The sequence below is a fragment of the Mauremys mutica genome, chromosome 8 (genome assembly GCF_020497125.1).
Source record: "Mauremys mutica isolate MM-2020 ecotype Southern chromosome 8, ASM2049712v1, whole genome shotgun sequence".
NCBI lineage: Eukaryota > Metazoa > Chordata > Testudines > Geoemydidae > Mauremys > Mauremys mutica.
Window position 1 is genome coordinate 102,660,001 of NC_059079.1, and position 27,458 is coordinate 102,687,458.

The following is a 27,458-nucleotide window of genomic DNA, read 5'->3' on the forward strand; positions in this document are numbered from 1 at the left end:
GGTCACAGAATAGTTTTTCCAACAGATGCATTTCAATCTTCACATATGCCTGATCTTTAGTAACCAGGGGGTTCAGTATTTGCAGCTGTCTGTGTAGCTTTGATAGATTATTTAATACAATATGAATTTAATATTCCAACCATAAATGATCCATATGACTGAAACTTCGGACCCCATGCTCCCATCTGTACACATGGATAAGAAGGTTCTACCGAGTTCCTAGTCCACAGATTGGGAGGGAGAGAGTTGAGAGGGCCAGGAGGCGTCTGCAGATTCTTCCCCACTTCTCTCAAATCCATGGAGCATAGTAATTTATAATTATTTCCCCTTATTGTGTGAAACTTCCCTAAGAGTGGTTCCAGGGGCAGCTACGGGATAGCAGAGTCCCAGCAGCATGACTCCTATAGGAAGCAAGCATGCTGTCCAGCAATAGCAGGGAACAAAGAAGGGAAGGGTGCCGTCAACAGTCCATTGAGCAGATGCCATTTGCCTCTGGTGGATCTCCCATCCAATAGAAGAATTAGGAAAACTCCATATGTGCATACTCATCATTCCAATAACCTGTATTCGGGTATCTCAACATAAAGCACCATCAGACTTTCAGTTTATAAAAATGTAGAACTTCATATCTTCCTGTATATGTGGATTTTTCTTAAACCTGATTTGATTCATATAAGATAAATTGCTATGAATGTCTACAATGGAACATGCTGTCAATACCACACCTTCTGTATGAGGTTTATATGACTGCAGATGCAGCACCTATGGACTGGAGTGAGGCAGGAGAGCAGGAACTGATGGGGGTCTGGGATAAGGAGGACAGGAACCAGGAGCAAGCAGGAATGCAGGGCTCAGGTAAGCAGGAAAGGTCCATAGTTGCTGGCAGGCAGGGATTCCTCTCCTTGCTCAGATAACTTCTTTTCTGTGCCTCTTCCTAGCTTATACAGAGATCCCCAGCCAATCAGGAACTTCAGGAGAAGAGCCATTTGTGAGCTAACAAATCACTGGTGCCCTTCTCCGGTTGCTCAGGTGAGCTGTGAGATGCTCACTGTGGCCTAAGCATTGCCTGGGGACCCATGGGCCCAAGTTTGAGGTCACATGCCTAACTGCAAACATCTTCTTAAGTTCAGTTGAATTCAGTAGGACTTTAAACACATCCCTGAACAGAGATCCTTTCTTGGGTCAGGACCATGGTAAGACCCTCAAGTCAGTGTTTAGAGTTCCTCCTGGAACGTACTGTACAACACCAGTTAGCTGATAAATACTGTTCTCACAGCTGACATCCTTGAGTTGCTGGGGGCAGAACCAAGATTATAAACAGAAAGAAACAGTTACATTTCATGTGCGTTAAATAAGGAGAAACACTATCAGTGTTTGCCAAATGGGAAAGGACAAAATCAGCTGGGGAAACTATGGTGAAGCTTTTAAAATGATGGGCAGGGAAGTCTCTCTTTGGCCAAATAACCTGGCATGTACTTCAGGAGATAAAAGATTAAAGGACTTTTTTCCCCTTGAAGCAACAGATGAAAAATAAGATGAATAGTAATTATTAATGTGTCTATTCATAAATGCCAGGTGCAGAACTGCAGTAAAGAGCATGAGAACGAGAAGTGCTATTCGCTGATGGAGTTTATGATCTAACAGGCACCACCGAAAGCCCATTGGGTCATTCATACAACTGAAGGGTTAATTTAGATGAGAAAATGCTCTAAAAAGGTAGAGGTGTGTCCACAGTATTTATAATAGAAGTGAACGTCAGAGTGCACTGAGCAAGTCAATCTGAAAGTTCAGAACTATAGTAGGGGCATAATTAGAGCAGGGTGAAAAACAGAATTTCCATCCCATAGGAAATTCTGAGATTTCAAAATGTGGTTTTGTACCAAACTGGGATGGAAAAGTAGAAATTTATCATGAAACTAAATATTCCTACATATTTCATTTCAGAAAAGTCTAAATGTTTCATGTTGCCTTTGCTTCAACTTTTATGTTCTAGAATGTACATTATAAATATATGCATATTATATAATGTTACTATGATAAAGTCAAAATGAAATGTTTCAATGATATCTCATAAAAATGTCAGTGAAATCAGTACATTCCACAAAACATTTTGACATAATCAAATCCATATTTTCAGCAGAAAATTCTTCAGTCGGAAAATCTTTGACCAGCTCGAGACAAAAATCTTCATATCAAACACAAACGGAAAAAGGCACTTCTGGGCATCACAGCTTCCTGGGATTCCAGCAGTTGAAGATCCTGAAGTACCTAAGGATTGTGATCCTTATTGACGGAGAGGGTACAACTCTTTGGTGATGGAGGCAGACCACATGCCTGCCATGCACTCTGTCTAAATGTCAGGTATGCGCATGAGAAAGTGTGAGCGATGCAAAGCATATTCTTCTGGGTTTAAAGTTCAGCCATTCTCTTTGTATATATTCCTGGAATGTGCTGAAATAAAGCAAAGGAAAACCATGCAGAGAGGCAGCTCAGAGCCACAAGTGACTTTAGTTAAATGTCAGAACTGGAAACAACCATGGTTTGCTTACCAACCTTTAACACACACACGCCTAGTATATATATTTATATGTATATATACACTGGCCCATATTCTCCAGTATGCTAAGGCCACTTTGCAAGCAGCATAAAGTGGCCTTACACCAGCCTGAGATCCCAGCTGAGAATTTCCCTTGTACAGAGGAAATCAACGCTAGTGCCAGATATCTCCCCCTCCCCTGTGTAAAGGGGGATAAAGGGACATATCAGGGGCTTGGTTAAGCTCAGCTCTGATAGCTCAGTAGTTTGAGCATTAGCCTGCTGAACCCACGGTTGTGAGTTCAATCTTTGAGGGGGCCATTTAGGGAACTGGGGTTAAAAAAAAAAGTCTGGGAATTTGCCCTGCTTTGAGCAGGGGGTTGGACTAGATGATCTCCTGAGGTCCCTTCCAATCCTGATATTCTATGACCTTAGGAATTTTAAACCTGCAGCAGAAAACAAAAGCAAAACCCTTCCCTCTCTAAGGCTACGTCTACACTACTCGCTGGATCAGTGGGTAGTGACTGATCTATCAGGGACTGATTTATCACATCTAGTGTAGATGCGATAAAATCGATCCCTGATCACTCTGTCGTCGACTCTGGAACTCCACCGCAGCAAGAGGTGGAAGCGGAGTCGACAAGGGAGTGGCAGCGGTCGACTTGCTACCGTCCCCATGGCCAGGTAAACTGACCTAAGATATGCCAACTTCAAGTTGCGTATCTTAGGTCAACACCTCCCTCCCAGTGTAGACCTAGCCTAAGGTGTCCCAGGACTAGGGAGCCCTGAATCAGAGATCACAACCACTCCTTGCCTACTACACCTGAGCAAGATTCAGCCTGGCTAGAAGGTTATTTTATAGTATTTTAACATGCTTGTTGATTACTGTTGCAGGCAGAGAGTATTTTGGTTTTGGGCCTGAGCCAATGGATGCGGAAGTGAATGGGATCCTTTTTATTGATTCCAATGGCTGATGGGTCAGGCCCTTTGAGAGCATTTCAGAAATATCAAGGAATTTGCAGTTTTAACTGAATGTCACCCCTGATTTCAGGGCAGTTGTGGCGTAGTATTCATAGCACAGGTTTGGGGAGAACAACGTCCACGCGTCTCATTAGGAGTCTAATTAGTGTTCGTTAAGCACTTTGAAGATGAAAAGCACTAAGCATTAATCAGGAAAGATTTCTGGTCCATACGGACATTATTTGAAATATTCATATTAATTACTCTTTTCATTGAACGCAGAAGGAGGTCCGTTCCCACATTTAGGGAGAGCAGACTTGACACTGCCAAGGTGCTGAGCACTTGGGCCATGATGCAGCAAAGCACTTTAGTGCAACTGCTCACATATGTGAAGTTAATCACAGGGTTAAGTGCTTTGCTGGATCAAGGCCAGAGTGCTTAGCACTTTGCAGGATCAAGCCCTGAAAACAAAGAATAGTGTTCCTCTGTTCTGAACCACAAAGGAAGACCAACGTCAGGACATAAACTAATACTGTACCATCCCAAAGAAGCATCAAGTTAGCTGATTTCTGCATTCCTAAAGAAACCCATCTGCATAAGGGATGCACAGGACCAAGTTCACTTAGACAAAATATTTCCACTATAACCAGCCTAATTTGTCAAGTACAGGGTCCTTATGCAAGGACAGGAGAAGAGCAGAAAGCACACTGATCTAACCATGCAAATTTAATTTACCCGGGGAAGACTTAGCTACTGTGGAGCTGGGATTATTTTAAAAGACCCTCTTGGAACATAGGAATTGCCACACTGAATCAGACTAACACAGGTCACCTACTCCAGGATCCTGACACCAACAGTGGTGACATTCCAGATGCCTCAGAGGAGGTGCTGCAGACAGTTACGGGATAATACGCTTCGAAGGAACTCCCCCTAAACATCCCTAAAATGGACACATTATCCTCCTGAAAACTCTCCTTTGCTGTGAAGTCTACAAAAACCTTGCCATTGGCTAGGTTGCTGGTATGCGGAAACCACAGCCTATCGTGCCAACCAATGTGGCCTTGTTTCCTTGTACTCTCCCCCATTGATCTGTCTGTAGCCATCTGGTGTCTCTCGTCTTATACTTAGACTGTAAGCTCTTTGGGGCAAGGACCGTCTTTACGTTCTGTGATTGTACAGCCGAGATATTCTAGAGCTCCTAGGCGTACAGTAATACAACTAAATAATAATAATAACCTGCCCCCCGCAGGAAAGTCTCCTCTTAACTCACAGTAGTTAGACACTGGCTTAAACCCTGAAGAAGAAGGTTTATATCCCTTTCAAAACTCTTGTTTATTTTCATATTTACTATTAAAAGCAGCAAAGAGTCCTGTGGCACCTTATAGACTAACAGACGTTTTGGAGCATGAGCTTTCGTGGGTGAATACCCACTTCGTCGGATGCATCGAAGTGGGTATTCACCCATGAAAGCTCATGCTCCAAAACGTCTGTTAGTCTATAAGGTGCCACAGGACTCTTTGCTGCTTTTACAGATCCAGACTAACACGGCTACCCCTCTGATATTTACTATTCTAACTCGGGATATGCTTGTGATCCATATAAATGTCTAGTCCCTTTTGAATCCTGCTAAACTCTTGGCCTTGATGACATAGTGTGGCAATATGTTCCATGCGCTAATTGCGCATTGCATGAAGCAGTATTTCCTGTTGCATCATACCAGCCTGCTGATTGTTTATACTAAAGGACACAGGACACTAATCAACCAAATAGCTGGCCTCCGGGTATAATTTTGAAAACTCTCTGCTAAAGTAGTATATAAAGCAAAGCCATAGGCAATTCAAGGACCACTGTAGAGAGCCTGGTTGCTGAAAGATCTGTAAACATTATCCAGATCACACACAACAGTACCACACTCAGCCAGTGATGTGAAAAGAATGAATCACATTCTTACCCAGCTAAACTAACCAAAACTCTAAAGAAGCCTGCTAATTATTTCTAAGGACTTTTAATATTACTGTCCCTAAATTTGATTAAATACCACTCTAAATCCTTTCAACTGAACATCATTAGAGCAAGCTGGCTTGATGGGGCAATAAAAATGTTTTCTGTTTCCCATCGACTAATGGTTCTTCTTCAGTAAAACGTGCTGTGTTTTAACATCACATAGTCCTCTTCCTCTGCTAAACTGGGGGAGCTGTGATATAGGGTTCAATAAGCATATGGTCCTCCTCTTTGCTGATCAAATTAAGGACTATTTAAAACTCTGCGCTTTAGGAGCACAGCAGGCTCCAACGGAGAAGTGTTAAGATCTCCAACTGTTCCAAACTGACAAGCAGGAAGGGGGTGGAATTACATCGTTTAAAACCACTGCAAAATGTGAAAGGCAGGTTAATGCAGCAGCAAAGTAGAATGTTAAATTTCCCCATCTTCTTTGCAAGGAATGTGTTGGTCCCAGGGCAGAGAATGTTTCCAGTATAAAACTAATACACTCTAGTGCAGAGGTTCTCAAACTGTGGTCCGTGGACCACCAGTGGTCCGCGAGCTCCATTCAGGTGGTCCGTGGATAGTTCCCTATAAGGTGCATGCCTGGGTAGCTGCACATGAGAGAATGAAGGGCCACCCACCCAATTAGTGGAGCTGCCCAGGCGTGGCTCCACTAATTAGGTGCCTGGACCCTGGAGAAGACGCACATGTAAGGTGAGGTGGAGGCCTTGAGGGGAATAGAGAGTAGGTGGGAGTGGACAGTGAGGTGAGAAGAGGCGGTAGGGGGAATTTAGGGTGTGCAGAGCTGCAGCGGCCAGAGAAAGAAGTGACTTTCCCCAGCTCCAGAGCTGCGGCTGCTGGGGAGAGATGGCCCTCCTTCCCAGCCTCAGCCTGTGGCGAGAGAGAGACACCCCCCTCCTTTCCCAGCCCCAGCTTGGGGGCTGCTGTGGTGAAGGAGAGAGGGAGAGATCCCCCTCCTTCCCAGCTCCAGTTCAAGAGCTACCATGGCGGGGGAGAGTGGGCACGTCCATTACATTAGAAAGGTAAGACTGCTGATATTAAAATATGAGTTATGCACTTTTATTTGTAGAACAAAAAATGATTATTATTATTATTATTATTAAGATTTTTTTTATATTTACCCAAAGCGCTTTACAATAGTTAGCTAATGGTACAAACAACATTAGGAAAGATCATTAAAAGGTCCGCTGAGATCCTCAGCAATTTTCAGTTGGTCTGCAGGGCCGGCTTTAGGCTGATTCGCCCGATTCCCCGGAATCAGGCCCTGCACCTAAGAGGGCCCCGCGCTGGCATCTTTTTAATTTTTACTCACCCAGCAGCGCTCCAGGTCTTCGGCGGCATTTTGGCGGTGGGTCCTTGAGTGCTTCCAAAGACTCGGAGCAAGTGAAGGACCTGCTGCCGAAGAGCCGCCGAAGACCCGGAGTGCTGCCGGGTGAGTACAGATCGGGCCCTGCACTTGCTAAAGCCGGCCCTGTTGGTCTGCAAAAAAAAGGTTTAAGAACCACTGCTCTCGTGCAATTTTATATTGAGTGCTCATTACTTTGAGCTGGCTCACTGCCTCCCATGGTGCTTCCCTTAGGAGGGAGCTCAGAGAGGAGTTTCCCAGAGGATACAGTCACGGTGCTCCTCCCAATGATGCCACGGGGAAACGGGGTTTGACTCCATGCGATAAGCTGCAAGGCTCTGTTCCAAACCTGTCTGAGCGCCAGGCGTCTCTGCACATCCCAGGCGGGCAGCAGAAGGCCCAGGCAATCTGTATGGGGTCCCCATGCCTTCACAATGATAACAGGCCCCTAGCCTCTTCCCACCATGCAGCACATCACCCTGGCAGCACGGCTCTAATGGAACTGCACTACCAGGCACTCCCCCACCCAGCCTTTCCCCAACCCGGCCCTTTGCTGTATTACTTCTTCCAGGTAACCTCTGTGAAGTCAGAGGGCCAACAACATGTGTGCCTACGACACATTCCACCCCACTCTGGCCTGTCCCCATCCCAACTGTCAGCCAATCCAATCCTCACTCCCCCTTCCACGGTCAGATCTCAACCAAAATGAGCTCCTTCCAAGGTGTCGTGGGAAGGAGGAGACTGGAAAACAGTACCTGAGGCTCAAGACACCTCCTCCTGAGCAGGAGAGGGGAGAGCCAGGTGCAGTGAATCTTCTTTGTGTGTGGATCTAGATAGCATGAACTGTCCCACTGTTAGGACCTGGCAGTGCAGGTCCTAGTCAGTGGGAGTTTCGTTTGAGTAAGGATTGAGCCTTTTGTGTTATGCTGGGGGTAGGATGGAGTAAGATTATATGACTTAACATCATCAAAAAAATGGATCAAATTTTCCTCTCACTTATACCAGTGTAAATCCAGAGCAATTCCATTTAAATCAGTGACTACAGAGTCACTCCGGATTTCCACCAGTGTAACAGAATTTTTCCCATGAAGCTATTGCAGTCAAGAACATTTTAAATACAAAAAACTCCTGAGCAACAGGTTTCTTCACTCCAAAGTAGATTTTTCTATTTTAGAATTCAATTACCACCCTCCCCCCCACACACACACACTGCAGAGAAAATGTAAGTATTATCTTGCCTTGACTACAGACAGCCATGCCACAAAACCCCTATTAAATTAACATGGAGTGGCTTAAACCAACAAAGATTTTCAAAGGGTTCAGAAAATATAGTCCAGGAACAAATCGTTCCTGTGCATCTCTCTTCCCTCTCATGCCTTCGACTTCACACTGAGCCACTGCTTCTTTGAAGCAGGGCTGCACGGAGTGGATCTCTCACACCACGCAGCAGAACATCACTGGTTATATCGTTTCAATCTCCAGCACGTAGTATTAAACTGATTACTGGCCGGGGCCACTGCAGCTGCTCCTGTGGAGTGTTAATTAGTACTAGGGACGTGTTCATGGTGTAAATGGATCTTTGAGAGCCACAGAGATATACAACGTAAAGGTAAATCTAGAGACTGAAACTATTTCACTGTTAATAGGAATGTGCACATTGCAGTAACCCGGTGTTTAGAACAGCTGTATGTACCTAGCTGGTGATTTTCAGACTCATAACTTGTCCATTTTGAGGGTTTGTTTTAAATAAGTCAACCACATTATATATAGATTAGTCTCCTGGAAAAACAGCAATAGTAAATATATAAATAGAGCTGACTTTAAACCTGAGACAGAGAAAACAGCTCCTGAGATGACATTTCCCCAGTGTTTTTCTCCAACAGCAACGTCAATTTAAATCAAATTTGGTTTAAAGAAAATTACTCTCCGATTGAGATTTTATATGTCAAGACTGAGCCTGAAACAAATGTTCAGACCAAGGTTCCCAGTAGCCCAGGATTCTTAATGGAAATAAAGATAAGCATCAGAGCTGGACTCCCAACTCCTCAATAAAGGACGCGTGTGCACAGGAGCAGGGAGATAACGGTCTATAAATAAGATAATATTGCACTGTCAAGGTTTTTGGAACTGGGGTTAGAGCAGCAGAAATAAACAAAAACGCTGGTGACATCCCAGGTACTTCCTTGTTAGAAGGCAACACGAGCAGCTACAAGCTGGAGCCACACCTCACTTCCAAACAGGTGTTGGGGACCCACGGAAAGCAGAAAGCATTTCTAAACACACCCCCCTCCAGCCTAATTCAACAACTTCCGTGCTACCGGGACTGATCGCCCCCCGCTTTGATTTAAGTACATCCAATCAGCCCCTAACCATTGGAGATCCTCCAGTCCCACCCAGTTCCCCAGGATTTCTCACAACTCGGAGGGCAGTTTCATTCCCGTCAAACTCCCCATCTTTCTCCGGCAGCAAATGAACATCCATCGCATCCCTTTGCTAATCGGCTTCGGGCTGCATCATCCATCAATCGGTGGAGGAGCGCGGCAGTAAACACACAAAGTTTACCCTCCCCACATGAGTAACGCCGGAAAGCTAATCTGTGCACATCGCGCCGTTAGCTGTCCAGCCCGTGCGCACCACTCCCCTCCGCACTGGTTTGCAATCACACTTTTAGAAACATGCCCCCGCCCCGCAACCAGGGCTCGGAGAACACTACGAGGTGCGTTACAACAGATTTTGGTCACGTTCACAGAGGTGCCCTTTTTGAAGCCGACAAGCCACCTTTGCAGCCCCGCCAACGGGCATGTAAAGCCGAGGACGGGGCAGCTCGACCCTGCCACGTCTGCAGATGTTTTTGTATTTTTGTGTTGTTCGGTTTAAAAAAACCAACCCAAAGAACCAGTGACCGGCTCCAAGGAGCCCTGCGCCAGGGAGGGCGCGGGAGGCGCCGGTGCCAGGGGGAGCCGCAGATGCTGGCCGCGCCTCCCGGCAGCGGGACCATCCAGCGGGGAGAGGCGAACGCCGGCGCGCCCGGACGCGGCTTGTACTCACCGGAGCTCGGCGCGCGTCACTCCCCGGCTCCAGCCCATCCGAGAGAGCCCCGCGCTGGCTCAATCCCTGGAGCTCGGCTGGCCGCGCTCCCCGGGCCCCTGCCGGGCGCCCCGCCGCGCAGCTCCCCCCGAGAGCCGACGAGGGACCCGCTCGCATCCGCCCGGTGCCAAGCCGCTGCCGAGTGGCTGCTGCCGGCTCCGCGCGGCGCCTCCCAGCCCAGAGAGCCCGGGGCGCAGCAGCGAGGGCGGAGAGCGCCGCCTGGCCGCCGCGCTGGGGAACGGGGGCGGAGCGGCTTCCAGGGGGGGGCGCGGAGCGCTCCTTGCTCAGCCCCCAGGCAGCGGGGGGACCCCGCCCCCAGCCCTGCCCCGCGCCTAGTGCCCCCCCAGGCGCTGGGCAGGAGACAGGTGCACGCCCTGACTGCCCCCCTTGGGCCCTAGTCGCCTGTCAGCCAGCCCCTGCCTGGAGGGCACAGGGGGCCTGTCCCACACGCCAGGGAGAGGGGGAGCCCTTGCGCTGGGGGCAGGACGCAGCTGCCGGTTTCTTTGGGGAGCCGGGGCCCCCATTCCTGTCCGGAGGATTAGAGAGGCAGGAAGCGTCTAGTGTGCCAGGGCAGGGAGCAGCCCGGCAAGAGGCTACGCAGCACAGCTGGTCCCTGATAGACTCGTCCGCTCTCTCTTGGGTCATCGGGGCTGGCAGTTGGGCTGCTGTGCAGTTAGTGCTGCAGGCCCCGGGACCTTCTTCACAACGCTGAATGCCTTGTTGGAGGGGAGGTGCAGGTGTAGGACATGACAGTCAGGGGAGAGACACACTCCACTGAAACTTACAGCTCCTGCTCTGTGCCTCTCCTTGCCGGGATGGGTAAAAGAGTTGAAAACCCTGCTCCCTGGCTGGGATTTAGCACCAAGGCAGTAGAATAATGAGATTTTTTCCCCTAAAGTTCACATTCTTTTAAAAAATATGTATAGGGACAAGAGCAGCAGCCTTCACTTTCCTAAGCATTTGCAATAGCTTGAACCATGCTCGGTCAGGCTAATTTAGTGCTGGAGAAAAGGTTCAGCCCTGCGGTCTGAAGTTACCTGTATCTAGAGAGCAGAGGGTGCCAGTGCAAGGGGCCCCTATACTCTCCATCACCTCTGAGCAGGAGAGACTAGCTCAGGGGCTGCACGGATCAGTTCAGTCCCTATTTCCATTCAGGCCTGGATCTCTCTTTAGAGACCGCCAACAAGAGCAGGCCACATATAGGGGGTAAGTGTTAGAAAATGGGCCAGGCCCACTAATTAATTTCAGGTAGGCCAAGCAGCCAACGGAGGGTAATGACTTCTGGGCAGTACTGACCTGGAGCAGATTTATTTCATATGGTGACAGGGGAAAGTGCTCCAGGTCCTCATTTTCTGAGCCTTTGAGGACCTGCTAAATAATAAAAAGCCTTAGCCATGGGAGAATTCCCCAGCACAGGGCCTGTGCAAACACCAGCTTGTATGGGACAGGGCAGGAGTTCTCATACTGCACATGACTACTGAGAGTCAGGGTCAATTCAGGTTGCAGAACTACCAGGTGGTAGCCCTGGGAGGTGAGGCTGCCTTAAGCAGGGCAGTTCTTGGCTACTCTACTCTGGGGTAGCTGCCCCTGGGCTACATCTCCTGGACAAGCTCAGAACTTGAACTTTTACTTAACACAAAAAGTCAGCACTGTGCATTGAAGACAGAATGGAGCCAAATGTCATCTAATCTAAACCTCACTTATAGCAAGTCACTCTCCCAAGGTGTTTACTGGATTTAATGAGATGTATATTGTGATTATTCCACCCATACCCCAGAGGGACAGAAGAAATAACTGGCCTGGGGAGGCTCTGGGTGATCTACGCTAACATACAATCCTCCGCTTGGAGATCTTGCTGCAGGAAGGCAGTGAAATACTGCAACTGGCCCTGCCCCTCCATGGCTGTAGGCTTCAGGCTGTGCTCTGTAGGTGGTGGAGGGAAGAGGGCTGTACAAGTGAGGGTCTGCTCCCTCACTCTGCATGGGCAGAAAATACCCTCCATGGCTGCTACTGTCTGCTCACACACCCACACACACCCGTTGAAGAAGGAGATGACTGGTGATTCCACAAGGGATAAGGGTCCCTGAGATCCACAGCCATGGGATGAAGCCAAAGCCTCTTAACATTTCCAGCCCATTCCTCTCTGAATCCCATCATAATGGATGATCCCAGGGAAGCTAACTTTCAACTATAGCCCCACCCTGGTTTTTTTTCTTCTTCCATAGGAGGATCTTGTCCTTCATTTTTTAATATGCCTACTAGAAAGAGGTTCCTGCAAGCAGGCAGGGTAGAGACAAGGGACCTATAAGTTCCATAAATAGGTTTCTCTGGTTTCTGTTCTACCTTGGCTGAACATTATACCACACTCTCAAAGATGTTCTATTCTAGCTGCCCCTTAATAGGTCCTAGCACAAAGTTTTCCCTTGGAAGTGAAAGATAGGAGAACTTCTTATACAGTCAGACATGGTATCAATGGTAGTGGTCTAGCACCTGCTTATTATTTCCATTGTGCTATGTTTTTAATTTTTGCTTTCTGAAAACACAAAAGCACAGAGCCAGTTGATCCTATACTATTAAAAAAAGAACAAGAAGTTCCTTTTAGTGCATAAGGGAGGGTTTTATGATAATTTGTCAGTTGCAACAAGCATCACACCAGGCTGAAAGGTCCTCAATTACTTGAACTTTAATTCCTTGTTGCTAGAAGAAAAATGGTAATTTTGACTATTACAGTCATCCAAAAAAGTGGTCACGCAGTTCTGAACTCTGAGCAGTTCATAACAGCTATTGTATTTTATGAACTGCTAAAGAAAAACCTGTTAAAAGTCACATCATAAATGTGGCATGCTTCCAGGTCGTGAATTATAGATCTTATGCACTCTCCCTGACATACACACAGTTTTTATATATAGGAAACATGTTACATAAAATAGTTAAGTAATGGGATGATATGTAACACCTTTATTTTTCTATTAATTTGTATCTGCTTTTTTGTTTACCTGCAATATTAACTGAATTTAATAATCTGAGTTACAAAAATTACAGTAAAAATGTAGAGCCTGCCTTAAATTGACAAATACAGGAAAGTTATTAATGGTTGGCAATGCTAAATAGTCATAGCACAGTGCAATGATAGTTAACACAAACTATAGAATCAGAAGTAAAATGGAGTACATTCTTTTCAGATGACATTCTTCATAAGAAACATTGCTGTAAAAAGGGGAATTGTTACATTGTTTGAAAATGTAGATTTTCTGTTTCACAATTTATTTTTAAATCTGTTGGGAATGTTAGAAAGTTCTCTCAGTCTCAGATTCCCTTTCTCCCTCCATCCTCTTCTGCTCTTTCCTCCCCCCAAAGGCAAAGAGCCTGGGATGAAGTGGCAGCAATGCAGTTCTGCTCCATGGGTGGGTGATGAAGCAAGAGGGTAGGATTGGTGGAAGCTACATGAGGGCTGTCTATAGAACACTGCTCTATGTACGCAGCTAAAAGGGGAATTGGGGGTAGGATAAGGGATTCCCGGCAACGTGAATCCACTGTCCTTTCTTCTTTGCAGAGTGGACATGCAATGGCTGGATTTAGTTTTCCCCTAGACCTTTCCCAACACACATCCAGGTTACTTTAGCTGTCTGCTGGGAATAGGATTGAGTTGTTGAGCTGCTACGCAGAGTTGAAGGGGAAAGAAGAAAGTGGGTACATGCTGGATTTCATGGCTATGTTCCTCAGCCTTGTGTCACCCTGTGTGTTCTAAACTGCAATGCAGACATCAAACTGTGAAGCCAAGTCTTAATAGCATGCTTTTCCATCAGGGGTTCAACAGCATAGCTCCCACTGAGCAAGTTTTGGCATTGTACAACTATGCCTATGTGGAATTACCATTACTGTCATCCTGTCTTATTTGATCATCCGGAAATTCATTTTATGCCCTTCCTAGCAGAGTGTCTTGCACAAAACTACATTGAGGAAGCAGCAAAAAGAATGCCAATCAACAGCTCATAGGAAGTTGTAGTCTTGCTTATAATTACATTATTTAAACATTGATTTCCTCTTCTGTCAGGAACCTGATCTTTTTTTAAAATGCTTGCACTGCCCAGTGTCTCTGTGACAGAGACCAGAGACTTGTATCAATTACACAATTGTCATCCAGTAAGTACTGCGGAGTAATTCGATTCAACATAATTATACATTTTAAGGTGCAGCACAAATTTTTTATTCCTTTTTAACAAGACACCTGTGGGACAGAAGAAAAAAAAAATGAACCACAAACTAGTTATGAAATAAAGTGATAAAATTGAGATGTTCAGCAAAGTTACACCACATACATGTATTAACTGGCCAAAAATATACAAAACATTGTATAAAGAAAAAGTATTTTCAGAAGTAGTCAGAAATATCCTAGAGCCAATATTTTAGTCCCTTCTTAGTTCTGCATTTTAAAAGCGGCACTTGTTGGTATTAGCATTGAAAGGGATAATCCCCTGGCTTCACACAGCTTTGTGACAGTGATGTTCTAGCATCCCTCCTCCCCAGGAAAGGAAGGAGAGAGAATACATGTAGCAATAGAGCATGTTTCCCTGCCTCTGTTCTGTCTCCGCCTCCCTGCCCCCCCCCAAAATGAGCTGCCAAGGAGGGAGCTCACGCAGAAACTGCCCTTTCGGCTGCCCCGTATCCAGCCCTCCCCCCTTGCTCAGCACAGCCACATCTCTTCTGCTGCCCCCAAAATGTGGATTTGTCCCTTTGCCATTATCTAAAAACTAAACAGGTCTTTTGATGAAGGAAAGAAAGCAAGCTGGCAAAAGGGGATATTTTCCTCCTCGGTCTCTGAACCAGCCTAGGCTCAAATATCTTCGGTGACAATACCGACTGGCTCTCCGATAATTAGCGCCTAGAAATCGACTGACATAGCCGCTCCCCCGACTCCCGAAATTCTTGGTTGTAAAGTCAAGTTTGCAGCAGTTAACAGTATTCTCCCTGAGGGCTGGTCCACACTAGCTCTTTAAATCGAATTTAGCAGCGTTAAATCGAATTAAGCGTGCATCCGTCCACACCAGGAAGCCATTTAATTCGACATAGAGGGCTCCTTAGTTCGACTTCGGTACTCCACCTCGACAAGGGGAGTAGCGCTAAATTCGACATGGCTATGTCGAATTAGGCTAGGTGTGGATGCTAATCGATCTTAGTAGCTCCGGGAGCTATCCCACAGTGCAATACTCTGTTGACGCTCTGGACGCCAGTCGGAGCTTGGATGCTCTGACCAGCCACACAGGAAATGCCCCGGGAAAATTTGAATTCCTTTTCCTGTCTGGACAGTTGGAATCCCATTTCCTGGTTGCTCATCGGGGCGAGCTCAGCAGCACCGGCAACGATGCAGAGCTCTCCAGCAGAGGAGTCCAGGCAATCTCAGACTAGAAAGAGGTCCCCAGCATGGACTGACCGGGAAGTCTCAGATCTGATTGCTGTGTGGGGCGATGTGTCTGTGCTTTCGGAGCTGCGCTCCAGCAAACGGAATGCAAAGACCTTCGAGAAGGTCTCCAAAGCAATGAGAGACAGAGGATACAGCCGGGATGCAATGCAGTGCCGCGTGAAAGTCAAGGAGCTGAGACAAGGCTACCAGAAACTCAGAGTGGCAAACGGACGCTCCGGAGCCCAGCCCCAGACATGGCGCTTCTACGAGGCACTGCATGCCATTCTCGGTGGGTCTGCCACCACTGCCCCACCAGTGTGCGTGGACTCTGAGGATGGGATAGTGTCGACGGACTGTTCCTCGGAGATGTTCGCGGACGGGGAAGATGAGGAGGACGAGGCAGTCGATGGCGCTTTCCCCGACAGCCAGGATCTCTTCCTCACCCTCACTGAGATCCCCTACCAACCCTCCCCAGCCGTTACCACGGACCCTGAATCGGGAGAAGGATCAGTCCGTAAGTGCTTTAAACAAGTTAACATTTATTTATTAAAAGCAGCTAAGACCAACGAGTTAACATTTTTTTAGTAATTAAACAGGGAGAGACATTAGGAGAACAGAAGGTCTACATACAGGGGGATGGAACTTTTATCTTCATAAGATATCTCCAGGAAACTCTCCTGGAGGTAATCTGAAAGTCTATGCAGGAGGTTCCTTGGCAGAGCTAGCTTATCGTGTGCCCTGAGGTAGCACACTTTGCCTTTCCATGCTATAAGCTGGAACTCCGGGACCATTGCCCTCACGAGCATGGCAGAGTAGGCCCCTGGGTTGTGGTGGCTTTCTTCCAGCATGCGCGCTCTGTGATCTCTCTCGCACACTCCTGCATGAAATTAGAGTAATTGGGGTACTATTAGTAATGGGAGCGCTTAATTGTTCCTTTGCATAACAAGAAGCCTCACTTAACAGCCACGTGCTGCAGTCTACAGAGTGGCAGCATACAGGGATCTTTCCCAGTGAACAGCCGCGAGGGGGTGCAACAGGGGCCGAGTTTATGCTTTCAGGATTGCCTGCATCAAGAGGACAGAGCTGTACATTCACTTCTATGAATCCAAAAGTGTTTGGCTTACCATGCCTTGCTGCTACACGAATTCTTCTTTCCTGCAAAGGTTCTCTGATCTGCAGCCCAATACCCCAGGCAATGAAAGCGCATTCAGAGAAATCGAACTTTCCATTAGTGAGTGCGCATGAGACAGGTGCTGCGCATACTCTTGTTCACAGACACCGAGTAGACTATGTTTCTTTGTTTAAAAAATGTATCATTGTAAGAAATTCACTATCTTTTTGACATCACACAGGTGCAACTGTATCACGACCTGATGCACCATGCCCCTCACAGATGATGGCGCAAACTAGAAGGCGTAAGAAAAAGACAAGGGACGAGATGTTTGCTGAACTTATGGGCTGCTCCAGAGCCGAGGCGGACCAGCAGAGCCAGTGGAGGGATAACCTCAGTCAGCAGCACCGCTCACTCTGCGAACGGGAGGACAGGTGGCGTCAGGAGGACCAGCAGGCGACTCAAACGCTGCTTGGACTAATGAGGGAGCAAACGGACACGCTCAGGCGCCTTGTCGATGTTCTGCAGGACTGCAGGCAGGAAGACAGAGCCCCCCTGCACTGTATCTGCAACCGCCCACCCCTGCCTCAAACTCCAATCCCCCCCTCATCAAAAATAACAAGAAGGAGAGTCACCAGGGGCCGTGAAAACTGTCACTGCACCACAGGACAGTGTTAAATTACCCCAAAGCTATCAGTCACTACATTTTGAAAAGTCCTTCCCTTACTGTGTTGTTGATTATTAAAAGTAGTTTTCTGTTACTTACTTTTTCCGTCATGGTTTTTTACACAACGCTGTGTTAGATGTCTTGGGTGGGTCGTTGGGTGGTTGAGGGGGTAGTGTAATGCATGGGACAGTCACCTTTAGCAGGGTACAGAGACGGGGGCTGGATCAGCAGCATGTCACACACACAGTGCAGTCAGTAGGCGGTTAGCTGGTATGGGAGGTGGTTTGCAGGTTTTCTTTTGTTGGGGGTAGTACGTGCATTTGTAGCGGGGAAGGGGGGTTACAGATGTCATGCAACGGTCCCTGTAATGGACCGCAGAGCCATGCAGCAGAGGAATCTGTATCCGTCCTCCCCCGCAACAAGGCCACATAGCCCCCGCACACAGAGTCCAAAAAAGGAGGGATGGCCAGATCCGTTGAAACAACCAGTCCGGCACTGCTGACCGGTCTGGGAGCGGGAGCATGTCAAACCTCGACTTTAGAGGCGGTCTTTACATGACCACACACCCTACCCAGCACAGTGTGCGTCCCAGTTTCAACCCTTTAACGCAAAGTCATCAATAAAGACACCGTTGTAAAGCTACAGTGGAGCACGTACTTTAATTTTTAAATGTGTGTTAGAAGTTGGGGAAGCGGGGTGGATGGGGTATGTAACTGCAGAGGCTAGTCAACAGTAACTTGGTAAAGAAACAGGGGCAGGTTCAGCTTCTCTGTGAAGAAACTGAACAGTCACAGTTCACGCTGCTCGCTGGTACTTGAAGAGTTCCTTGTCGCTGTGCAAGGTGCCTGCAGAGGGCGTGACGAGCCAGGGCATTAGCGGGTAGGCTGGGTCCCCTAAGATCAGTATGGGCATCTGCACATCCCAAGCGTTATTTTGTGGTCCGGGAAGAAACTACCTTCCTGCAGGCATCTAAGCAGACCAGAGTTCCTGAAAACACGCGCGTCATGAACTTTGCCTGGCCACCCGACGTTGATGTTGGTAAAACGTCCCCCATGGTCCACCACTGCTCGCAGCACCATTGAAAATTAGCCAAATTTCTCAGCAGCTGACTGCGGAAGAGGTGGACGATAAGTTGCGAGGAGCTGACAGCGGCCACAACTGCAGCGGGATCCGTGCTCGCAGTGCTGTGGCGCCCGCGCTGTCACTGAGAAGAAAAGTGCATGAACAGATTGCCCGCAGGCGCTTTCAGGGAGGGAGGGAGGGAGGGCGTGATTGACGGTTCAATGATGACAGTTACCCAAAACCACCCTCGACACATTTTTCCCCCAGCAGGCATTGGGGGCTCTACCCAGCATTCCAATGGGCAGCGGGGAGTGCGGGAACTGTGGGATAGCTTCCCACAGTGCACCGCTTCCAAAGTCGACGCTTCGCCCGTTACTGTGGACTCACACAGTCGAATTAGTGTATTTATTGTGGATACACAACTTCGACTTCATTAGGTCGATTCCAGAAATTCGAATTAAGATGAATCGAAATAGTCTTGTAGTGTAGACCTACCCTGAGAGAACTCCACCTGCTGGTTTGGGGTTACTATTAAAACGAACGGGCAGTTATCCAATTGGATTGACTTTGTGCACATCAGAGTATTTTATTTGCTTTGTAAATTGGGCCCATCACTAAATCTCCAGCCCTGCGCATAAACATAAACAGAGAAAGAACATGCTGACCAAGTCAATGCAGCTCCTTGAACATCACCTCAATGCATCCTCCTCCTCAGACAAAAGCCTGAGGAAGTTGATTCAGGCCATAAACTCATGCTGTTAGACCAGCAGGAGGAGTGAATTTCAGTCAAAGGCTCTTCCCCAAGAACTCTCAGCAGGCCACTATCAGAGTCCAGGTCAAAGACCTCAAAGCAAAAACGGTCCATTTGATTTCCACTGCTGTGACGGTAGAAAGGATGAGAGCAAACCATTAACCGCAAGCCACGTAGGGAATTCATAGATCAAAACACAAACACCTTGAACTGCACCCAGAGCAAGAACATTGGATGTTGATGAATGGATGTGACGTATTCTCTGCTAATTATATAGGTAGCTTTGGTGACATGCTGCCCAATTTTTAACAAAGGAATCCATCAAAAAAGTTAAAGCCATAGTCAGTGAGAGAAGCAATGTTCCCTGGGTAATATACCCTCTGCCCACAAAACATCCGACTCCATACTCATTCCCTCTTCAACAACAACAACAACCCCCTTGTAATTTCATACCCAATTCCATCAGTCCTACAACCCTGACCCTGTCAATATCTCTTGCTCCACTGTGCTTCCCCCTCCTTAGCATCTCATGAAGGATTCCCTCCCTGCTTGGTAGTTATTCCACATGGTGGCAGCAGCAGTGGTGGCAGCTGGGTGGGTTGGTCTGCTGCCTCTGGTGATTTTGGGGTGCATGCAAGGGGGATGGCTCAGCTGCATGGATCAGCTGCAGGGGGATGGAATACAAAAGAAGTTTCTCTGTGTAAACCCTTGTCCTCCCCGCCCCCCAATTTGTTTCTCTCTTAATGCACAGTATCTATATGGCAAACACTGGAAAGCTTAACACCACAATATTGCAGTGCTGGCTGGACTGAGGAAATAGGTCTATGGGGGAAAGGGAGGAGTCAGGCTGCTTGACAAGGGAAGGATCTTTAGACCTTTGAATCAGACAAGAGAGCATTTGTTGACCCAAGCAGGACAGCTTCTGAGAAACATGGCATTAGTGAGATAGAGCAGGATAAGGCCCTTGCTGTTTGCACACATTCAGCTCAGTGCAAAATTCCTATTGACCTCCATGGTGCTAGAAAATGCCCTGAATGAGGTGGCAGGGCTATATTTTTGGGGGAGCAGAGAACTAGTGTGTTCATTTGGAGCAAGACAGGGGCATAGTTTTGTTGTGACCAATGAGAGTCACAGGCACATTAGTAATTGACCTGGTAGCTTGGAAAAACCACACCATGACACAAACTACAGCTACACTTGGAGCTGGGTATGTCGTTCCCAGCACAAGCAGACATACTTGTTAGCTCTCATTTTGCTAGTGTAACGCTGACAGACTCCGGTCATCTTGGGCTGGGATCAAACCTGGGACCTCTGGAGCTTAATACATGAGCCTCTCTACTATAGGAGTTAAAAGGCACATCCCTTAGCCAAGGCTGTAGCAGACTCCCTCACTAGCTGGTCTAGCTGCCACTAGAGGGAGATAGAGTGCCACCCCAAGCAGGCCTTGGTTACGCTAGCACTAAAACCAGTAGCATAGGCACAAAACCATGGGTAGTGGTGAGCTGCGAGAAGGGCTAGTTTCTCTGAAAACAAACCTGTCCAGACCCTGCAGGTACATGCTTGGGGCAGCTACCCCATGCTGGTTGTGCTACCACAGCTACTATTTTTAGTGCACTTGCTCCAGGAAAGTTCATGTATGTCTAGTCATAGACTATCAGGGTTGGAAGGGACCTCAGGAGATCATCTAGTCCAACCCCCTGCTCAAAGCAGGACCAATCCTTAGACTGATTTTTGCCCCAGATCCCTAAATGGCCCCTAAAGGATTGAACTCACAACCTGGGGTTTAGGAGGGCCCTGCCCAAACCACTGAGCTATCCCTCCCCCAAGTTGTGACTCACCCACCCAGCTCCAAGTGTAAATGTAGCCTAAATGGTTCCTTGCAGCTGATAGTTATTTTGACAAAGCCCCTAGATAGTCTAATGGAAGAACTATTTTAATCTTATGCTGGATTTTTTTCTTCACAGATCAGATCCTAATTACTCTCCAGGCTCGAACAATGGTGCAGTTGAGAAGGGTAAAAATGAGAAGCTTCATCTCAGACCACCGAACAAAAGCCTTCAGTCAGGGTATTTACAATAAATACAAGCACCAAGTGAGAGGACTTCCAGTTCCTGACAGGATTACTCTCCAGAGAGTGTTTTCTGGGGAAAGAATCTATTACATCACTGACCACTGGAATTTGTGTTGAGATGGGTTAATCGAAGTTAAAAATCTCACTAAATCAAAGGGGGCTTCAGTTCTTCTGGCTGGACAGAATGTACCCAGTTTGGGAGCTATTGAGAAACTCTACTGACAAACAGAACTAAACGTCGGGGCAGTCTCATGTAATAATTGCAGTGGTCACTACTCTCAAGAAATTCATCTTGGTCCACAATTAAAGCAGTTGGCTGGAGCATGATGGCCCCAATTCAGCAAAGTGCTTAAACCCATGCTTAAAGTTAAGCACATGCGTAAGTCCTATGGAAGTGATTAAAGGTAGGCAAGTGCTGTAATGCCTACAGAAAACTCAGTGATGGTTAGACAGCTAGTTAGTGGTGACCAACCTTTTTCAGTACTGACCATGATTGTTTCCTTGTGCTTCCCCTCTTCATTTGTTGTAGCCACCTCTTGCCTATGAGCTTACATTGCAAGTTCTCTGGGACAGGGGCCATCTCTGTTATATATTTGTACAGTGCCTACCAGAATGGAGCCCTAGCTTCTAGGAACTATCAAAATACAAATTCATAGCAGTAGTAATGGATTTAAGCAGGTGCTTAACTGTTTTGCTGAATCGAGACCTCTATTTTGAGTCTTTCAGTTACTTGTATTGTGTTTTCTTGTGTGTATGGAACGGGTCATTACTCAGCCTAACCTGATTTCAGACTGTATATGTCTCTGTTCGTGTAGCCTCCCCGGACTTTAATAGGGTCACAGCAGAAGAGAATAGGGCCTTGAAGAGATTTTAAAAAATTGCAAAATCTTTAAGACTTCAGCTGATATATTGAACAGGCAAGTCTCTTCTCTTGCCAGGATTCCAGCCAGGGGATAGTAACAGACAGATCACTGCACAAGTCAAGAAGCAGTGAAAGTGCAGAAAGTTTATACAATAGCCTAATTTGCTGATAAGGGCTCAAATTAGCTATTAATCAGAACCATGTTGAAGAGGACATCAGCCATCATTCAATGTTCCATTGACGCACATCCTATGTGCGGATCACGTGCTGAACTTATTGCCTCTGTGGTAGAGAATGGGGTTTGGTGAAGTACTGTACAAAGGTAGGTAATTGATACATTTGGAAGAGCTTTACCCCCAGGCTGCTCTGTTTCACTGGCCTAATAGCTTTGAAATAACCCGAGTCACAATCGGGTCAGGCTGGCAGTTGTTAGCTCGGTGTGAGGATAAACTTGGTGAAATTTGGAATCTGCTGCTTCACCATGTGAGAGATACACCTTTTTATAGTTTTATCCCAGTTTGTCATCAGGTAGTAAATCCTAACACTGCATGATAAACATTCCATTACTGAGGGAGGTAAGGGAAATCAGAAAGTAAATAGCATAAATGGTGAAAAGTAAATTAACTAATAGATTTAAAATTTTGTAACAGGTTTAAAAATATTTTACTTGATTTGTCCCTTTAAACATTCATTGATCACAAGGAAATGGTGTAAAATCTTGTTTTTAAATAGGAAATAAGTATTTGAGTAAGAATTACAGGATACTTTCAGTTAGAAACCTTAAAGCAGAAATGTACTACTAATGTAATTATTAATCTGAGCTGAAACAAGTCACATTTAAACCAAAGAGGTGAATAATCCATTGCCCTTATAGGATTTTCACTGGCAGGAAAGGTAATAAATATAAAATAATGATGGGCTGATGAGCCAGTCACGAAAGCTGTGGCTGGTATCACTGGGGGGAAAATGATCACTCAGAAGTATTTGGTAGTAAGAAAGAAGCCAAGTTTGAAAGTGCAAAATCTATTTTATAAACCAGTTTCAAATGCATATTAAGTTCAAATGGAATGACTAAAATTCCAGTAAGAGGGAATCCCTTGTTAAGCTTCAGATAAATCAAAATGTCAAGTTATTTATTCCTGAAATGTGACAGTGTGTGGTGTTACATGTACAGTACTATTCTCTATTCCAGCCAAGACTGGAAGGTGACAGTTCACTTTAAATTACTTTAACTAGTTCAGATTATGTAAACATTAATTTCACACTTATGAGTTGAGATATAGATACGGTCAAAATTATAATTAAAAGAAAAATGCATGCACGAGAAATAGCTGCTGCTCAGCAGTCCAAAGAAAGAGAGCTTTTCTGCAGAGCTTTGCTAGGGATAAAGAGAAGTCTGTGTTGGCAGGGGATCACATCATATGGATCCTGCAGGAAGAGGAGCACCAGGATGGCAGTTGTTTGTGTATTCAAGTCCAACCTTGAAAAGAATTTCTTTGCCATGTTCCATCAGAATATGTTCTCTTTCTGTGGGGTCAATTTTTAAACTCTCTCATGCAGTCTCTGAAATCCTGCTTTGAAGAAAGAAGTCCACTAGTTTAAACACAAAATCATGTTGCGCCCCATTCATGCCCATCTGTCTCTTCCTGTCTGTGAGTTTATGGCAAGCTCATTATGGCAATAACTGAATACCTTTCTAAAAGATTTTAGAAAACCACCACACACACAAAAAACCCCAAACACATTGTTGTGCTTAGGTTAGGAAGGAGGGAGCAGAACAATCTTTTCAGTCTTATTTCTTTCTATTGCTTCTTTCCTTCCATGCGCTCTTTGGGGTTGGTTACTATTGTGGGAAAGCTCTGGCAAAGAGATGGGTCTTACGTTGCATACTGAAGGTGTCAGGATTCGATGCCACTAATCTTCAGTGGTAGGATTTCCCAAAGACAAAGTGTCCCTGCCTAGAAAGTTCAGTTCCCTGAGCCAAGGGGTGTCACTCTTGAGGATCCATCGTGCCTCATTTTCATAATTGTTGCAGTTGGTCCTAACTGTGGAGAGAAAGTCCCTGAGACATCACCATATGTCATCTTGTTACCATGTACATGTAAGAGTTCCACCCAAATTAGCAATCATTGCAGTTCTCTAGATTCTGATTTTAGTGCCTGGTCTTCACATTCTGATGCATACTTGTTCTGTTAACTGCAAGAGTTCTCAGGCTGTCCAGCAGGGAGCTCACTGAAACAGACCAGAGCTGCTCATAAAGAATAAAAAACCCTTCACTTCTGGCCAGAGCATTCAGAGCAATAGTTTTCCCGATATAATGTGGCACTTTAACACATTACAGATGGGCAATTAATCTATAAAGATGGGTCTGAACTGGAACGCCAGGAGCAAACCCTCTCAAACTTTCCAAGCTTGAATTGAATTTAGCACTTCATGGCCTAGGTTCAACTCGACAGACAATACATTCTAAAGTAGTCTACTGGCTTCTTTGTTTCATCTCCCATGGTCCTCTCCCCTAATCATAAGTATGTGGGTAGTTACAACTTTTCCCTTCTTTTAACTATTGTGGAAAACCATGGTGGAAGAGCAGGATTCACTTTTTGACCGGATAGGAATTCTTTTCCAAATCTAAGAGTCAACTAAATAAGTTGATTAGAAGAACCTGTCTCCAGCTCCTACAAGCAAAGCTGAGACCTCCATTATATCTATTAAACACTATTGATGCATATCCTAGTCACAGGCGGAGATCTGGTTCCGGAGATAGCCTGGGCCTGTTTCAATGCAGCTATATCCCCAAGCTTTGTGGATAGCAACACTGTAGTGTGCAGAATTCAGACCCGACTGTAGCTTCATAAATCACTGGACTGGCTAAAAAAAGCCACAGTAACCTCAACCACCTCTGCAAAAATAGTACTAGGCATGAGACAAAATACTGATCATATTGCGCAAGGAATGAAGTCATGATGTGAAGGACTCAGCTTTGTTCTTATGAGTGTCCCAACACCTGCCCAAGCACACACTTTAAACACCCGAGTATATTTGAATATGTTCATTGTAACTGTTCTGGTAACCATTTTATTTAGGGAAATCTGGTGACAAGTGTCACACATGGATTGACTTGGCTGCACTTAAAAGGCCTTGCCAATCCCAAACCTTCAAAATAAAATAAGTGCCCCAAAGTCATGACTATTTTTAAAATTTCTTTTAAAAAAGCCATATTACAGGTTTTGTTTGCCTCCTCGCTTTTGGAGCTTTATGATACACTCGGATCATGTTTTAAAGCTTTTCTCCACAACCATAAGGGCTAGAAACAAACTTTTAAAAAAAATTAAACTTGAGATTCTCACCTTCACATGACCCCAGGAGCTGGGGCTTTGAGAAGAATAGCAGATATTGCAAGACTTGTGGTGAGAGAGACCTGGCAACATTGGTTGTGACAAGGTAAAAGGTGGTTCTTAATAACTGCAGCACATAAGGGATTACCAGGAAGGCCCAGGATCCCTGCTTATCACATGGATGACCTGGGCTGGGGCTATGAAAGCAAAGTGGATGCTGGTGCTGCTCTGGTGGCTATTTAGAGTGGAGGATGAGTCTTCTCCCTTTACAGCTTGCTGAAAGCTGGGAAGGCTGTTAGTAGCTGTCACCACAGCTCAGTCACTTTGCTCTTGAATATATGACGAGTTACTAATGGGGCTGTTTAAAATTTTCTGACTGAACATTTGTCAGAAAGTGCTGATTCATCAATACCTAAATATTCTGCAGTAACAAAAATCGATTGACATTGTAGAAAAAACCTGAAGTGAAGCATATCAGGTCAAACATTCCATCTTGACCATCTCGAAATGGAATGTTTCAATACAAAGCTGGATAGAAATTTTATATTTTAAAATGTTTTAATTGGCCCAAAATAAGTAAGTTTTTAAATGATATAAAAAAAATTCCAAAAAATTGTGGGAAGTTTTGGAACAAAAATAAACCCTTTCCAATTCAGAACAAACTCCTCAAAAAAAATCTCAGCATTTCCTACAAAACAGGAATTCAGGTTCTGCACAGCTCTAGTTCATAAAGGCTCTAGTTCATGAGGAAAGAGTTTGGGGCTTTATTGTACCACCCCCAGCCGGTATACTTACCAATTTACAATCTTTTCCCCTTCTTCCTTAACTGCTCAGCCATGGGGAGTTGGATAAATACAATGGAAAACAGGAAAAGAACAAATGTCTTCATTCCATTATTTTAAGTGCAATTCACTAGCTGACTAAGTCATAAAGTGATAGTAAACATTGTTATCTGCCTATACTAGGTGGGTATGAACTATAACCTGACAGAAGGAGAGCTCTCAAAGCTATTATTGGCTTGCTTTGTGCTGTAGACTTGATAGAGGTGAATTAACTTTTTTTTCCAGGCAGTAGAGAAAAAGTCTTGGTTTATTTGAAGTCCCAAAACACCGCTCCAGACAGTAGGTAATTTGGCCTCCTATCAGCCAATGGAGAAAAAAACAACAAAAAACACACACTAGACAATGTCACTTGTGTTTATTTGTTTTACAGTCTTCCATATTTAACACTCAGACTGTAGCAGGGTTCATTTTTAGCAGATAATTCCAAACTCACGAGGAATTATTTCCCCTCATTTCCACCAGAGCTCTTGCAGGGAAGTCTACATAGTCTAGGTGTCTCCAGCTGGCTGTAAAGGCAGGGACCAGCCTGGGAGCAAATGCAAGTTCTTTCCCTCTCCCCACCCTCCCATTATAACTGTAGGTGCCCAGGGATCCTCTGAGGGGGGTTGGTGTGTGACAAGTATCACCCTTTTCTCTCATCTTGAAGAGTTAATCACAATGGTTACAAGAACGAACAATATACCCAGTGGTGAGCTGGAGCCAGTTCACGCGAACCAGTTAAATTTAGAAGCTGGCTTACAACCGGTTGTCAAAGGGGTGGGCAAACTCCGGCCCGTGGGACCGTCCTGTCCAGCCCGCCTGAGATCCTGGCCGGGGAGGCTCCCCCAGCCCCTCCCCTGCCTCCCCCCCCCCTCACAGAGCCTCAGCGTGCCGTGCCACCGGCGCCAGCACTCTGGACTGCTCCAGGGCAGCTCTGCAACTCCTGCCGCTTTGAGCGGCATGGTAAGGGGGTGGGGCTGCAAGCTCCAGTGGGCTGCATGGCATCCATACACGCTGCCCTGAGCGGCATGGTAAGGGGGCCTGGCCACGGCTGGGAGGAGGGGTTGGATAAGGGGGATGGAGTGGTTGGAGGGGGCGGAGGTTCTAGGGGGGCAGTCAGGGGACAGGGAATGGAGGGTGTTGGGTAGGCGTGGGAATCAGGGCAGTCAGGGGACAGGGAGCAGGGCAAGTTGAGTAGGGGGTGAGGTCCTGGAGGGCAGTTAGGGTGTGTGGGTGGGTGTCTCAGGAAGGGGTGGTCAGGATACAAGGAGCGGGGCGCTTGATGGGTTGTGGGTTCTGAGGCAGGCAGTCGGAGGCAGGACATGGGTGGGGGTCAGATGGAGGGACAGGCTGTTTTGGGAGTCACAGCCTTCCCTACCCAGCCCCTGATACAATTTTGCAACCCCGATGTGCAGGACCAGCTTTAGGAAGTGCAGGGCCTGATTC

At 46.3% G+C, this 27,458-nt stretch overlaps 1 long non-coding RNA gene across 1 annotated transcript; it reads left to right on the plus strand.

The window, feature by feature from the left end:
* Positions 1 to 1,044: 1,044 nt before the first annotated feature.
* Positions 1,045 to 21,711, plus strand: LOC123375643. Its single transcript, XR_006581539.1, has 3 exons — positions 1,045 to 1,193; positions 2,138 to 2,361; positions 20,888 to 21,711. It is a non-coding gene; the product is annotated as an uncharacterized LOC123375643 (long non-coding RNA).
* The last annotated feature ends 5,747 nt before the right edge of the window (positions 21,712 to 27,458 follow it).